This window comes from Rhododendron vialii, chromosome 5a (assembly GCF_030253575.1).
Source record: "Rhododendron vialii isolate Sample 1 chromosome 5a, ASM3025357v1".
In the NCBI taxonomy this organism is placed as follows: Eukaryota; Viridiplantae; Streptophyta; class Magnoliopsida; order Ericales; family Ericaceae; genus Rhododendron; species Rhododendron vialii.
Window position 1 is genome coordinate 20145570 of NC_080561.1, and position 13640 is coordinate 20159209.

Genomic DNA, 13640 nt, shown 5'->3' on the forward strand with positions numbered 1-13640 from the left:
TTGTCCTTGTATGGCTCTTTCTTAGCCTGCCCGTACTCCCTTCTATCTTTGTAAGACTTGGGTTCTGGCTTATCCACTTTTTTGGCAGGTGCCTTCGGCTGTTCGGCAACCGCCCTGCCATCTTCACGGAGTATGTCATCCTCCATTCTGGCGTGTTGCTCTATCCGTTCCATTAATTTAGCCAAGGTGGCTACTGGATGTTTATTCATCGAACGGCGTAGCTCTCCCCGAACAGGCAAGCCAGTTTTGAACGTAGCAATTGCATACTCTTCACTGCAACTTTCAATCTCGTTGAAAGTTTCCCAGTACTTCTTTGCATAATCCCTGATCTGCTCGTTCTCCTCCTGCTTCATGGTGGAAAGACTTTCAAAAGTCTTTGGGGCCTTTCTGCTTGTTAAAAACCGAGCAGTGAATTCCTCCGCCAACTGCCTCCATCCTCGTATGGATCGTGGGGCCAACTTATGAAACCAGGATAAAGCCACCTTGCCAAGACTGGAGGGGAACATCTTGCACAAGATGGAATCATCCCCCTCATGCATAAACATGGCCTGTTGATAATGTTGTATGTGAGCTACGGGATCCGTATTTGTCTCGTAAAGTACGAATGCACCGTGCTTCACTCTGCTCGGCAACCTTGCTTCTTGTAGCCTCCTTGTAAAGGGGGAGACTGCAATATTACTCAGGGCCTTGCGTGCTGCTTCTCGTGCAGTCACTGTCCCATCCTCTTGCTCCTTTGACTTGTGGGCCGAAGCCTTGACCCAATCAGCATCAGGCCTCTCGTACCTGTCTCGATGATGCTTTCTCGTATCCTCTTCCTCGGGGGTAGAACTTCGGTCTCTGCTCCTCCTTTTTCGTGAAGAAGTCCTTCTCTCTGGTGTTTGGCTTCTACTTTTTCTTCCCTTTTTTCGTGGAGAAGCCTCACGATGCCCTATAACAGGACTTCTGCTCCTGCTTCTGCTCCTTCTTCTTCGTGAAGGAGCTTTTCTGTATTGTACCACAGCATACCTACTGCCTCTAGAATTTCTTCGAGACAGTCCAGAATCCTCCGGATGCTCCCTAATTCTTTCCAATTCTCTGATCTCATGCTCTCGTTTTTTAATCAGACGTGCATACTCCTCGACTTCTTGCCTCTTCCTATCAAGAACGTCGTCGCTATGGTGCACACTCCTGGAGTGCGCGATCGATTCATCCCTTTGATGGGATTTACTCCTTCTCGTGGATCTTGAGGCCGTCTCTCTATCTCATCTATTTTTGGAGTTATGATGCACGGTAAGGGGGCGGTCCTTACTCGTGTTCCTCTTGTGCCCACCCTGGGGCTTTCTCGGAGCCCCAGGTGGGGATTTGTCCCTTCCCTCATCTAACACATCTTTTGGTTCATGCGGTGTTGCTGGAGTTACTTCCACCATGGTCGTATTTCAAAAGGGAATTCCTTCGTTTCCCACAGACGGCGCCAATTGTAGGGGGATGAAAACAATTGGTGCTTCGGATCAACTGGATTGCAACGGCTTATTCGTACCTTTCCACCGGAACCCTAGCTCGACGTCTGAACCCTAATCTGCAAAATAGACAGGGGGTGAGCGCACCTTTGCCTCTCGTGGCAAAGGCCCTCCGATGCCTTTGTTAGTATCACGTACTAGAAAACTCAACCCTAATTATCAGTAGGAAAGCAATAATAATGCAATGTAATGCGTACCTTTCACCTCTAGGTTTATCTCATATTTATAGATTTATGGATGCTTGCTGTCCAAGCATCCATGTTACTATAGGATTCCTAACTCGTATAGGAAACCCAGGATATCAAGGAGTCTCGTTTCCTTTATCAGTTTATGGAAAAGAGTCCTTTTAGGATTCTTTTCCTTTAAGAGCCGATCATCCCATATTCGTTGGGTATCTCTCTCAGATCCTATATTCTTGGGATCTTTATCCCTTTATGGGACATGACTACTCTGGAATCTTCCAGAGTATTCCCTCTGCTCCTACTCTCGATTTAGAGCTCCTTCCTTGTTCGGCTGTCTCATAGCCGAACAGACTTCCTGGACCAGGGTCTTCACATGTAACTTGGTTCAAATGTAAACAGAATATCTCCTATCTGCCGAACAGATAGTTTACTCCAGTGACTTGTCGTGTCATTGACCTTTATTCAGCCGAACAGCTTGCATAGACCAAGGACTTCACATGTCTTTGTTCCATATCGCTGTTCTTCATACTGCCCGGCGATAAGTCCAGTCGTATTTACCACGTGTTCCCAAACATCACGTGTTCGGTAACTAAATGTATCTGCTCGGGAATACCTCCCTACAAACACCACTTGTATTCTTTGGTTATGCTGTTTAATTAATCACACTCGGTTCGTCCTCGCCCGGACCGTTTTACACTGACTTTAGGGATATTGTTCTCTCATAGGTGACACCCTTGGACAAAATTCCCACCAAGTCCCCCCGACCTCTTCGGTCGTTTGGACTTCTAGTCACTCACTTTAAGGATACTCGGCTTCCTCCCGAGCCCCTTATACCGAACCACCAAAGTCTCTCTGCTCGGACTTGCTGCGTCCCGAACTTGTGGCCGAAGCCATATCCCTTCGTGACTTCAGCCTATGTCCCCTAGTAGTACCACCGCCCCACGTGTCTACCCCTCGCTAGGCCTATTTTCATTGGCAACTCGCCAAAGCGCCCTAAGTCCGACGCAGGGGTGTGGACTGTTCAAAATTGTTCCTCACATGCTTCGGACTAGGTCTCCCAGCCCTCCTGGGTCTTGCTAAAAGACCGGGGCTTCGATTTTCGTCCCCCCTTTTCTCCGGATTCAAATTTGCTTCGGATAATACTTTGGATAATTCCTCGCTACAAATCTCTCCAGAAGCATAACCGAAGCAGGGGATCATCACCCATGCAACTAAGCATAAATTCGTACAAAGCATTTTAAGAAAGCATTCATTTGCAAGTGAAATAAATTGCAGCGCCAAACCATAAAGACAGCGATAAAGCTTCGGCCAACTGTCCGGCTCTTTTCACAATATCAAATATTTACAAACCCTGGAATGGCAAACTCCAAATGTCCGGAGCCGTCCAGCCAAATAATAAAAAAAAAAGAGGAGAAAAGCTCAAAAGAAAGGAAAGGTATGGAGCCTTCCTTTGTGTCAGCAGGAGCAAGGGCTTTAGGATTGGTTGGTTCATCGGGCACTTAAAACTCCTCTGGGTTCGGCACCAGTTCATCCCCTTCCTTGGGTAGCACGAGCTCTTTGGGAGGCGGTTGAGGTACAACTCGGAGTACGGAGTCTTCCGGTAAATTAAGCTTGCTCACCAGGGTTTCATGACAATACCGAAGTCCGTCCAAGAATCGATCCCTGTGGAGCTCGGCTTCGATCTCCCGGACCTACTTCTTGTACTCCACCCCGGCCGCGTTCCAACCATCATCATAGCCCTTATCTCTCGCAGCTTCAACTTCGCGAGCTCGTGTCGCCCTCAGAGTGGCCGCATCCTCTTCGGCCTTCGTAGCACGGCCCTCGGCAAGCACCATCTCCCTGTCACATCTCTGGAAATCTGCCAAGTAGAGGTCGCACGACTCCCGAGCTATCCTTAGATCATCTTCTTTCGTCAGCAGGGCCTGCTTCAGCTCTTCAATCTCCCGCTCTTGCCCCTTGTACCTGTCATTGATGGCAAGAGCTCGCGCATCGGCCTGTCAACAGAAGGCAAAAGAAAATGTCAACCAAGATAAACGCTCAACCAAAAGAGAGTTTGAGAAATTGTTACTCACACTCAAAAGTGCCTGTGCTATCTCCCCGGTCAGATGTTCGGTGCAACCTTTCACGGCTCTGGCATCCTTGGGGAGAATAGAAGACCGGAGCAGCCCGTACGCCGTCCCAATGTTGGAAGAAGCACTGTCGCCATGATGAATCAACCTACCTGCATAATGCCGAACCTTGGGGGCCCAGGGGACCTCCCTCGCCGGAACTCGAGTACCAACTTCGGTCTCCTCTCCGCCGGTCCCGCCTCCTTGTTCCTCTCTCTCCTCGATCACGATTGTCTCTCCTCTTCCTCCTCGGCCACCTCCCTCCTCCTCATGCCGAGCCCTCTTCTCTGGAGGCTCTTCCGGAGAAACGGGGACTGCCTTTGAACTTCTGGCGCCGGTCGTACCAGGGACAGACCCTCAGCCTCGACCCCCCGGCCTCTGACGCCTAAGGTTCAGCACCTTCCGAGTTCCCGAGCCAGCCATTTCCCCGCTAAGTCCTGTTCTTTCTGGGGTCTCCCGACTGATCTCTTCTCGAATTGTGCCCAAAGGTCCGGAATCACTCCCTTCGGTCTCTGGGGTCTCAACTTCCCTGTCTCCCCTTTCTTCCTGCCTCCCTCTTCCTCGTCCTCAGCCTGCCCGTGGAACACCCTGCTGCCTCGGCCTCTTCTTCAGGTAACTGGTATAAGATGGGGTATACCCGAGCAGTTCAGGGGCATACCGGCTCGTGACAGGAATAGCATAGGCAGCTGTTATCCGCGCCCGGACAGCTCTCTCCTGAAGCCCCGCTACAACACCCTCGGCTGCAAGAAAGCATCAAGAGAAACCATTACATGCAAGTCAGGAAAGATATGCAATGTGCGTACCAAGGAAGAAGTTCTACCGACCAGGAGCTCCGGCCTCAAATTGAACCGTGGTAGCGGTATCCACGCTCTCCCCGGGCCAAAACATAAAGTTCCTGGTAACCGAGACATAGATATTCGCCCATTCTTCGAAACTGGGGAGGTGATCAATTAGGAACGTATCATAACCAATCCTGCAGGAGAGGTAGTGACGGTCGCTCTCTCGGTTGACCCCTAATAGATACACGTCGAAGAGCTCTTCAAGCCCAAAAGTAAGGTTGTATTGCCTCCTCAGCTCTACGATGCTAGTTATGATCCGATAAGAATTCACCGTGAGCTGAGAGGAGGTAAGGGAAAGGGTTCGGAGCACCCGTCGGACAAACAAATGAAGGGAAAATCTGATGCCCCCCTTGGTAATCACCATTAGAGGGAAAATTAATCTCCCCTGTTGATGAGGGAGGTCCTTGGGATTGTTGTTCGGTAGTAGCCGAACCTCAACGTCCTGAGGGATGCTGTAAACCCTCTTGAATTCGGCATAGGCAGCCGAGGTGCCGTCGAAGTATTGGTTCCTATAAGGGCATGGTCTCATTGGTCTTCTCCGACTCTGGACCTCCTCGGGAGCCTCTGCATATGGTCCCGGCCCTTGGTCCGAAGTACTAGTAACCTCCATCTCACGGGGGTCAAATGATGTTATTTCCTGAAGAGCTGCAGAAGGGTCAGGAGGCTCAATACGATCAACCGGGATTCGGAAGAACGCTCGGATCATAAGTACTTGACGGATGTCTTCGGGAATCTAGACAGGAGAGGAGCCTGAACTACTGGAGCTGTCCGAGGAGAGCTCAATGACCATTCGCCCCTACCTAGCAAAGAAGGAAATGTGCAAAAACCCGTTAGCTATGTGCCTCGGGAAAAAGCAAAGAGGATCTAACGCTCGGGACAGAATGGTCGTCACTCCTCGGAATCTCTAAGACCTCGATTCTTGTCGGGAGACTCCTCCTCGGGAAGAACCCCTGGGTTGTAATTATTTCTATGATATCAGGATGAGTTTAGGCCTCGGGAAGAATGTAGGCCTCGGGGGAAGTATGAACAGCATTAGATAAGCCTAGCGCCGCTGTTAACTAGAGCGCGGTGAGCGGTGGTTCCGCCCAAGTGCATACCAGAATCGACGAAAAACGTGAAGAAAATACTCAAAACACGAAGGTTGTTGTCCGTGGAACACCATACCTGAGTTTCGAATAAAGATCCACTGTCCAGGCGCTTGAAATCTTGATCGAAAAGTAGGAAACAACGGCGGCGGTGGTTCGTCTTCAAAGCAGAGGAGGTTTCCCGTTCTTTCTCTCTCTCCCTCTTTTATACCTGAACGGTTTGAGGGGTCGCGCGGGAAAAGAAGCGTCGCGCACTGAGTCGTTGGATTGTTGACGCGTGGCTCCATTTGACGAACAAAAATGAAAGTTCTGTAACAAGGTCAGAGCGCCGAATCACTGAGCCATTGAGTCTCGGACACGTGTCCCTGAAAGGACGGCCCATACCAATCAACTGACATGGCCTGAACCAAGACAGTTCGTAACATCAATATCCTCGGCGATGATCGACATGTGGCGCCTAATACTGGGGCTAGCATTCTGGTAATCCCCGATGTCGTTCGTCTCCTCGACAACCTGAGCGTTGGAAGTCAAAGCATGATGGTTCACGGAAAGGGTTAACTCCCCAAAGCAAAGGGCCAATGCTCCAGTGAGTTAAGGGGCTATTGTAGAGGCTTCGGTTATAGGATCGGTAACCTAGCCAGAGCACCGTTAACCGAGGTCTCATGGAGGTACAATCCGCAGGCTAATACAGGTGGGCCATGGCACGTATCCTTTGATTATTCGCTCGGGATTAAACCTCCTGTTAATACTTCAGTGAATCGCCAACGATATGCATTTCGCCGAAGTCTCTTAGAAGAATGTGACATAACAGGAAGGGACCAAGAGTGGTTCTGTGACAGATGGAATCATTAAGGCCGGGTCTGGCCATGTGCTCCGTAACCGTTTCACTCCTGTCGTCACATATGACGTCACTCGAAGCGGTTACCCGAGCGTATCCTTCACGCGTTAGCTTGGAGGGCAAGTAAACCTAGGTCTATAAATATAAAGGGATACTCAGCTATGAGAGGTACGCCTTCCTCCCCTAAATTCTAGATCTATTCTTTCCCCTGAGATCTAACTTGATCGTCGGATGGTCATTGTAGGGGGATGAAAACAATTGACGCTTCGGATCAACTGGATTGCAACGGCTTATTCGTGCCTCTTCACCGGAACCCTAGCTCGACGTCTGAACCCTAATCTGCAAAATAGACAGGGGGTGAGTGCACCTTTGCCTCTCGTGGCAAAGGCCCTCCGATGCCTTTGTTAGTATCACGTACTAGCAGTTAAACCCTAATTATCAGTAGGAAAGCAATAATAATGCAACGTATTGCGTACCTTTTACCTCTAGGTTTTCCTCATATTTATAGATTTATGGATGCTTGCTGTCCAAGCATCCTTATTGCCATAGGATTCCTAACTCGTATAGGAAACCCAGGATATCAAGGAGTCTCGTTTCCTTTATCAGTTTATGGAAAAGAGTCCTTTTAGGATTCTTTTCCTTTAAGAGCCGAACATCCCATACTCGTTGGGTATCTTTCTCAGATCCTATATTCTTGGGATCTTTATCCCTATATGAGACATGACTATTCTGGAATCTTCCAGAGTATTCTCTCTGCTCCTACTCTCGATTGGAGTTCCATCTTTGTTCGGCCGTCTCATAGCCGAACAGACGGCTTGGACCAGTTAACTCACATGTAACTGGTCCTTGAGCCTGTACAACCTCCCTGGACTATTGACTTCTCATGTCACTGGTCCATATTGCCGAACACTTGTTTAGCATGATGACTGTCCTGTCTATATTCAAACTATGGTCCCACGTACCATTTATTCAGATATCGATTGCATTGCTTTCAACCCGTGATTACTCGTATCACATGCTAGGTTCTTTACATCATCTGTTCGGCTGTATCATAACCGAACAGTCTATTTATAGCCATGACTTCTCATATCACTGGTCCATATCGCTGTTCACCGAACTGCCCGGCGATAAGTCCAGTCGTATTTACCTCGTGTTCCCAAACATCACGTGTTTGGTAACTAAATGTATCTGCTCGGGAATACCTCCCTACAATTGCTCCCCAGCTTCATGTATTTACCACTGTTCGGGGGTAATATATGACGCTTAGAAACAGAATTCTATCTAGACCAAACTCTTTTGATCCCGTGCAGTCATGATTTCAATACTTCATTGATGCCTTTTGGCGCCTATGTCATTATACCATTTCGGGGTAAATGACTCCACGTGGCACGTTTTCGTGTGCCTAGCATTAACTTCGAACTGACGTTCTATGAAACGGCGTCAGAACGGTTTCTGCTTTCCGTTACTTTTTCCTGTAACGGTGTGAGAGGAGACGTTTCGTCTCCGTCTCTCACCCCTTAACCCCTGAAAGAGCTCTCTTTGGGTTTTTACCAAAGATTTACACGCACTCCTTCTCTTTCTAGAAATCAGGCGAAAGCATCCCGCTATCCGCCATTGCCGCCACCTGCAAATTCAATTGCATTCAAGGGAATCGTCACATTTATTCTTGTAAGATTCTCGTTCTTACTCCATTTCGTCTTCTTAGGCTTCCCTCTGAGATCTCACTCTCAGATTCGTGGGTCGTTTTTCTAGGGTTTCAATTACACCCTTTTTCAGTCTTTCTTCTTTCCTGGGTATACCCATGGCTGACGATGGTGAGAATCCTTTGAGACCCAGTAAATTTAGGAAATTATGTGAGACCCCTACTGCCATGGCGGCATTTAGGAGGGAATATAACGTTCCAGAGAACGTTGGTCTCGAACTCGCCCCCCTGGGCGCAGATAGAGACGGAGGTTCCTGGGATCGAATGTGTATCCCCATTGTTGCCATCGTCGAAGGTGGAGTTCGATTTCCTCTTCACCCACTACTCCGTCAGATCCTAAACTGGTATCGTCTCACCCCCATGCAAGTATCAACAAACGTCTTTAGGTTGATAATGGGTGTAATAGCTTTGAATAGGATTCTGGGGACCCAGTTAGGAATTTGGGATATTCAGTGGTGGTACAGTATTGTACTAAACCCTGACTATAATACCTACTATTTCAAAGTTAGAAGGGCAGAAAAGCGCTTCGTGCTCAATCTGCCAGATTCTGCTCGTGACCACGAGATCGACTTCCTCTATGTGACTGGAGCATTCGAGCCCTTAGGGGAAGATGGCCAGGTGATAGGGCTCCATTGCCCCCACATATGGGGTTATCCACGTATGCTCTTGCTTTTTATCTTTTGCAATTTCTTCATTTACTGCTTTCTCGTAGCTTTCTCATGAACTAAATTGGTTTTTCAATTTGAAACTTGCAGCTGAAAACGTTAACAAACGTCCTAGACGTGAGCCGAGCTACATCCGAGCAGGGGACATTAACAGGATACTAAAGTATACAGGAGAACCAGGAACCCGAACAGCTGGTCGGGGTCGAGACGCTGATATACTGCTGGGATACGATCCTTCGTACAGAGGGGTCATTGATAGAAGACTTGCTCATCCTAGTACCAGTGCTGCATCCACCTCAACTGCCCCTCAAGAACGTATCTCAAGACTTCAAACTGGGGTTACTGTTGCTGGCCTACCTGGTGAAGTTCCCATTTCAGAAGGCGTGCCACTTCCTCGTTTGAGACTCAGAAGATCTTCTCGTGGATCAGTCTCTAATCAACAACAATCCGAGCAGCTGATTGCATATCGTGATACCAGCCAGTCTTCTTCTTCTGGTTATTCTCGATCCCCTTGTAACCCAGGTACAATGACCCGTCAACCTCTTAATCTCAGCTCCTTACTTACTGTGCCCGCACGAGGACGAGGTGCTACCAACAGGGTAGCATCATCTGGCGCTCCGCCCCCACAACCTCGTCGCAATAGGGGGGGATCAGCAAGATCATCATCTTCTCCTCGGGGGGAGGAAGGTTCCCTTGATGCTGCTAACGCACATCGGGACAAACGGCCGAGGTCTGATGACCCAGCTGATTCTGTCCCACAGGCTGATACAGAAACCCATCTCCCTGTGTCACCAACTGCTCAAGTACTCCCCCAGACATGGACTCCTTCTTTTACTAGGGGAGACCGTCTTGTCCATGTTGGGGATAGTGCTAGTTCATCTGAGACTGCTCTAGCCTTGGCCCAAGGTTTGATGCTCCCTGTTGATTCGCAAAAGGAGTCTCTGTCGTCTCCTGATCGGCTGGTGTCTACTGGTCTTGTTAATGGAATTAAGGTAATGTGACTCAATCTTTTCATATAAGTCTTCATGTATATTTCGTATACCATATATCATATACTGCTACACTTGTCACTCACCACTCGCTGGTTTTGCCAGTTTATTCAAAAAATGGTAACCATGGGGCAAAAGTACCAAGAAGCTGAGGCCGAACAAATCAGGTTGCTAAATGACAACACTCGACTTCTTCGGACAGTTGCTCGGCTTGAAAGAGAAAGAGACAAAGCCAAGGCAGATTTTAATGGTGCTAAAGGCAAGCTGCAAGTTGCCGAAGAGAGCCTAAATCAAGCTTTGTCTGAAATAGACAGCACCAAGAAGGCTTCATTTGAAGATGGCTACCAGAAGGGTTATGATGCCACAACCGCCAGTTACGTGGAACAGATGCCAGCTTTACAGGACCAGGTCTGGATTGCCAGCTGGGAAACCTGTCTTACAAAACTAGGGGTTGCTGAGGATTCACCCTTCTGGGTTGAGAACGAGCTGCCTAGCACCCGTGTTCAGAACATCGAGGATATTCCAGAGCCAACAGAACATCCAGAGGAAGACTTTGAACAGCAAATTGAAGAATTTGCTAATGCTGAGGAAGATATCCCCACGGATGTGGTCCCTACTGAAGCTCCTGCTCGGGATGTACCTGTTGAGCCCATTAACCTGGAAGAAAATGTAGTCGAAGATGGTGCCAATACTGACATCAACACTAACACTCCTGAGGTCCAGAATGTGGATTGATTTGGTAAGTATAAGAATTGTTTTGGTTGCTGGTCCTGCGTGACCATAAGCATACTTTGGCCCTGTGAGGCACCTGTTCAGTTTGAATACTTTGTTAACACAGGTATTTGGCCCTTCGTGGCATAACCTTATGTTTTGCTCGGCATCCTTTGTTGTTGCAGCTGCAATGTTTCAATCTAAGTATGTCGTATCATTTGTTTGCATAAGTATTTCGTACTTTTTAGCAAATCTTTCACGCCTGTCAAGTTTCACATACTTAAATTTGTTTAAGTGTCACGTACTTCAAAACATTTGTTTCCCAGTGTCTCGTACTGTTTTAAGTACTTTACAAGTGTATTCATACTTGTTAAGTATCACGTATTTAGAACATCACACAAGTGTCTCGTACTTGTGTTTCAGTTTCACGTACTGAACTAAATGTGGCTTACATTTAAGTCAAGCCAATATAGGTTCTCAAGTATCACGTACTTAAAACACCATATAAGTATCTCGTACTTTGAACGTCCATACAAGTGTTTCATACTTGTTAAGTATCACGTACTCACACAAAAACGCCTAAGTATCACGTACTTAAAGGTTTAAAAATCTTACAAGTGTTTCATACTTGTAAAATCTCTTGTAAAATCTTACAAGTTTACAAGTGTTTCATACTTGTACTTCAGTTTCACGTACTGAACTGTATAACTGTAGACCCTGCTCCCCAATACGAATGAGGGAAACTAAACTCGCAGTTCGTATTAAAAACAAATACCACAACAGTTATACTAAGAAGCGATTGTATTCATAATCTGCAAAACTCAAGAGGGCGTTACTCGTACCCTTTGCAAAAACAATCAAAACTAGAACAAAGAAATTATATTCGTAATTCTCACACAATCACGTAGTGTAAATCCAAAACAGGATTTAATACTTCTAAACAAAGAACTTTCGTAAATTATGAACATTCCAAGGCCTTGGAATTGGATCACCATCCAAATCTGCCAATCGATAGGCTCCTATGCCTATAATCTCAGTTACTCTATATGGGCCCTCCCAGTTGGCCCCCAGCTTGCCTTCATTGGCAACCTTGGTGTTGCCGAGTACTTTTCGTAGCACAAGGTCCCCAACACCAAATTCTCTAGGATGAACATGTTTGTTGTAGCTTTTCATCAGCTGTTCTTGGTATGAAGCAAGATGTACCAAGGCCTTTTCTCTCTTCTCCTCGGCAAAATCAAGCTCGATTTCAAGGGCCCTGTCATTGCCTCCACTTTCAACCAAAGCTGTCCTGTTGGTCGGCAGACCCACTTCCAGAGGTATGACAGCCTCTGTTCCAAATGCCAACGAATAGGGGGTCTCTCCCGTAGACCTCCTAGGCGTTGTGCGGTGAGCCCACAAAACTAATGGTAACTCATCAGGCCATTTTCCCTTTGCTTTGTCTAGCCTCTTCTTTATCCCATTTAGGATAGTTTTATTAGACGCCTCTGCTTGCCCATTACTCTGAGGGTAGGCTGGGGTGGAATAAAAATTTCTTATTCCAAATTGGGCACAAAAAGCCTTGAATTTCTTCTGGAATTGGGATCCATTGTCTGTAATCAATGAATAAGGGACCCCAAAACGAGTGATGATGTTTTTCCACACGAACCTTTCTATCATAGGCTCAGTGATTTTGGCCAGTGGTTCTGCCTCAATCCACTTTGTAAAATAGTCAGTTGCAACAAGCAGGAATTTTCGATTCCCAGTTGCTTTGTGCAATGGACCCACGATATCCATCCCCCATTGAGCAAAAGGCCAGGGACTTGTTAATGGCACCAGATCTTCGGCGGGTGTTCGAATCATTGGTGAGAACTTTTGACACTTCTCACAAATCTTTACATACACCTTTGCATCTTCTTGCATGTGTGGCCACCAGTAGCCTTGAGTAATTGCTCGGTGGGCAATAGATCTGCCCCCAACATGGCTCCCACATGTTCCCTCGTGGATTTCATGAAGGAACTTCTGTACCATCTCAGGATGTACGCATAGCAAATAGGGACCTGTAAAGGATTTCCTATACAACTTACCCTCTGGGGACAGCCAAAACCTAGCAGATTTGACTCTTATCTTGTGGGCCTCCTTTTTATCAGAAGGGAGTATCTCGTCTCGTAAGAACTCCATTATTGGGTCCATCCAACTTGGTCCTTGGTTCACGTCCAAGACCAAGTCTACACTCCTCCCAATGCTCGGCTCATTGAGGTATTCTACTGCCACCCTTCTTTTAAACTCTGTTGGTACTGCTGCAGCCAACCAAGCTAAAGAATCTGCATGAGCATTCTGTCCAGAACTTATTTGCTCAATATATACCCTCTCGAAAGTATCAAGCAAGTCTTTTGCTGCCTGCACGTAGGCTACCATCTTTTCATTCCGAGTCTCGTACTCGCCGGACAGTTGATTCACAACAAGCTGGGAATCACAATACACCCTGACCCGTTCTGCTTTAAGGGTCTTCGCACTTCTCAATCCTGCCAAGAGTGCTTCATATTCAGCCACATTATTCGATGCACTGAATCCAAGCCGAACAGAGAGTTCAATCAGAACTCCTTGAGGAGGAAAGAGGACAACTCCAATTCCAGAACCAGTACTACACGCTGACCCATCAACGAATAACTTCCATTCTTTTGGATCCTGTTCGGCTACGGGTTGATCCTTCAAGGATGATGTCTTAACTGCCTGTTCCTTTCTCGTAGGAGGCAAGGGAGCAACAGTGGGGGAAAACTCTGCCACAAAATCAGCCAACACCTGGCCTTTAATTGCTATGCGTGGCTGATACTCGAGATCATACTGACTTAACTCCACGGACCACGTCGAGATCCTTCCCGAAAAATCTGCCTTTCGAAGCAGTGACTTTAACGGATACTCAGTATAAACCACAACCTTATGGCTTTGGAAGTAGTGTGGCAATTTCCTGGTTGCTGTCCTAAGTGTCAGGACAAGTTTTTCTAAAGGCAGATATCTCGTCTCTGCGTCCAACAATGTCTTGCTAACA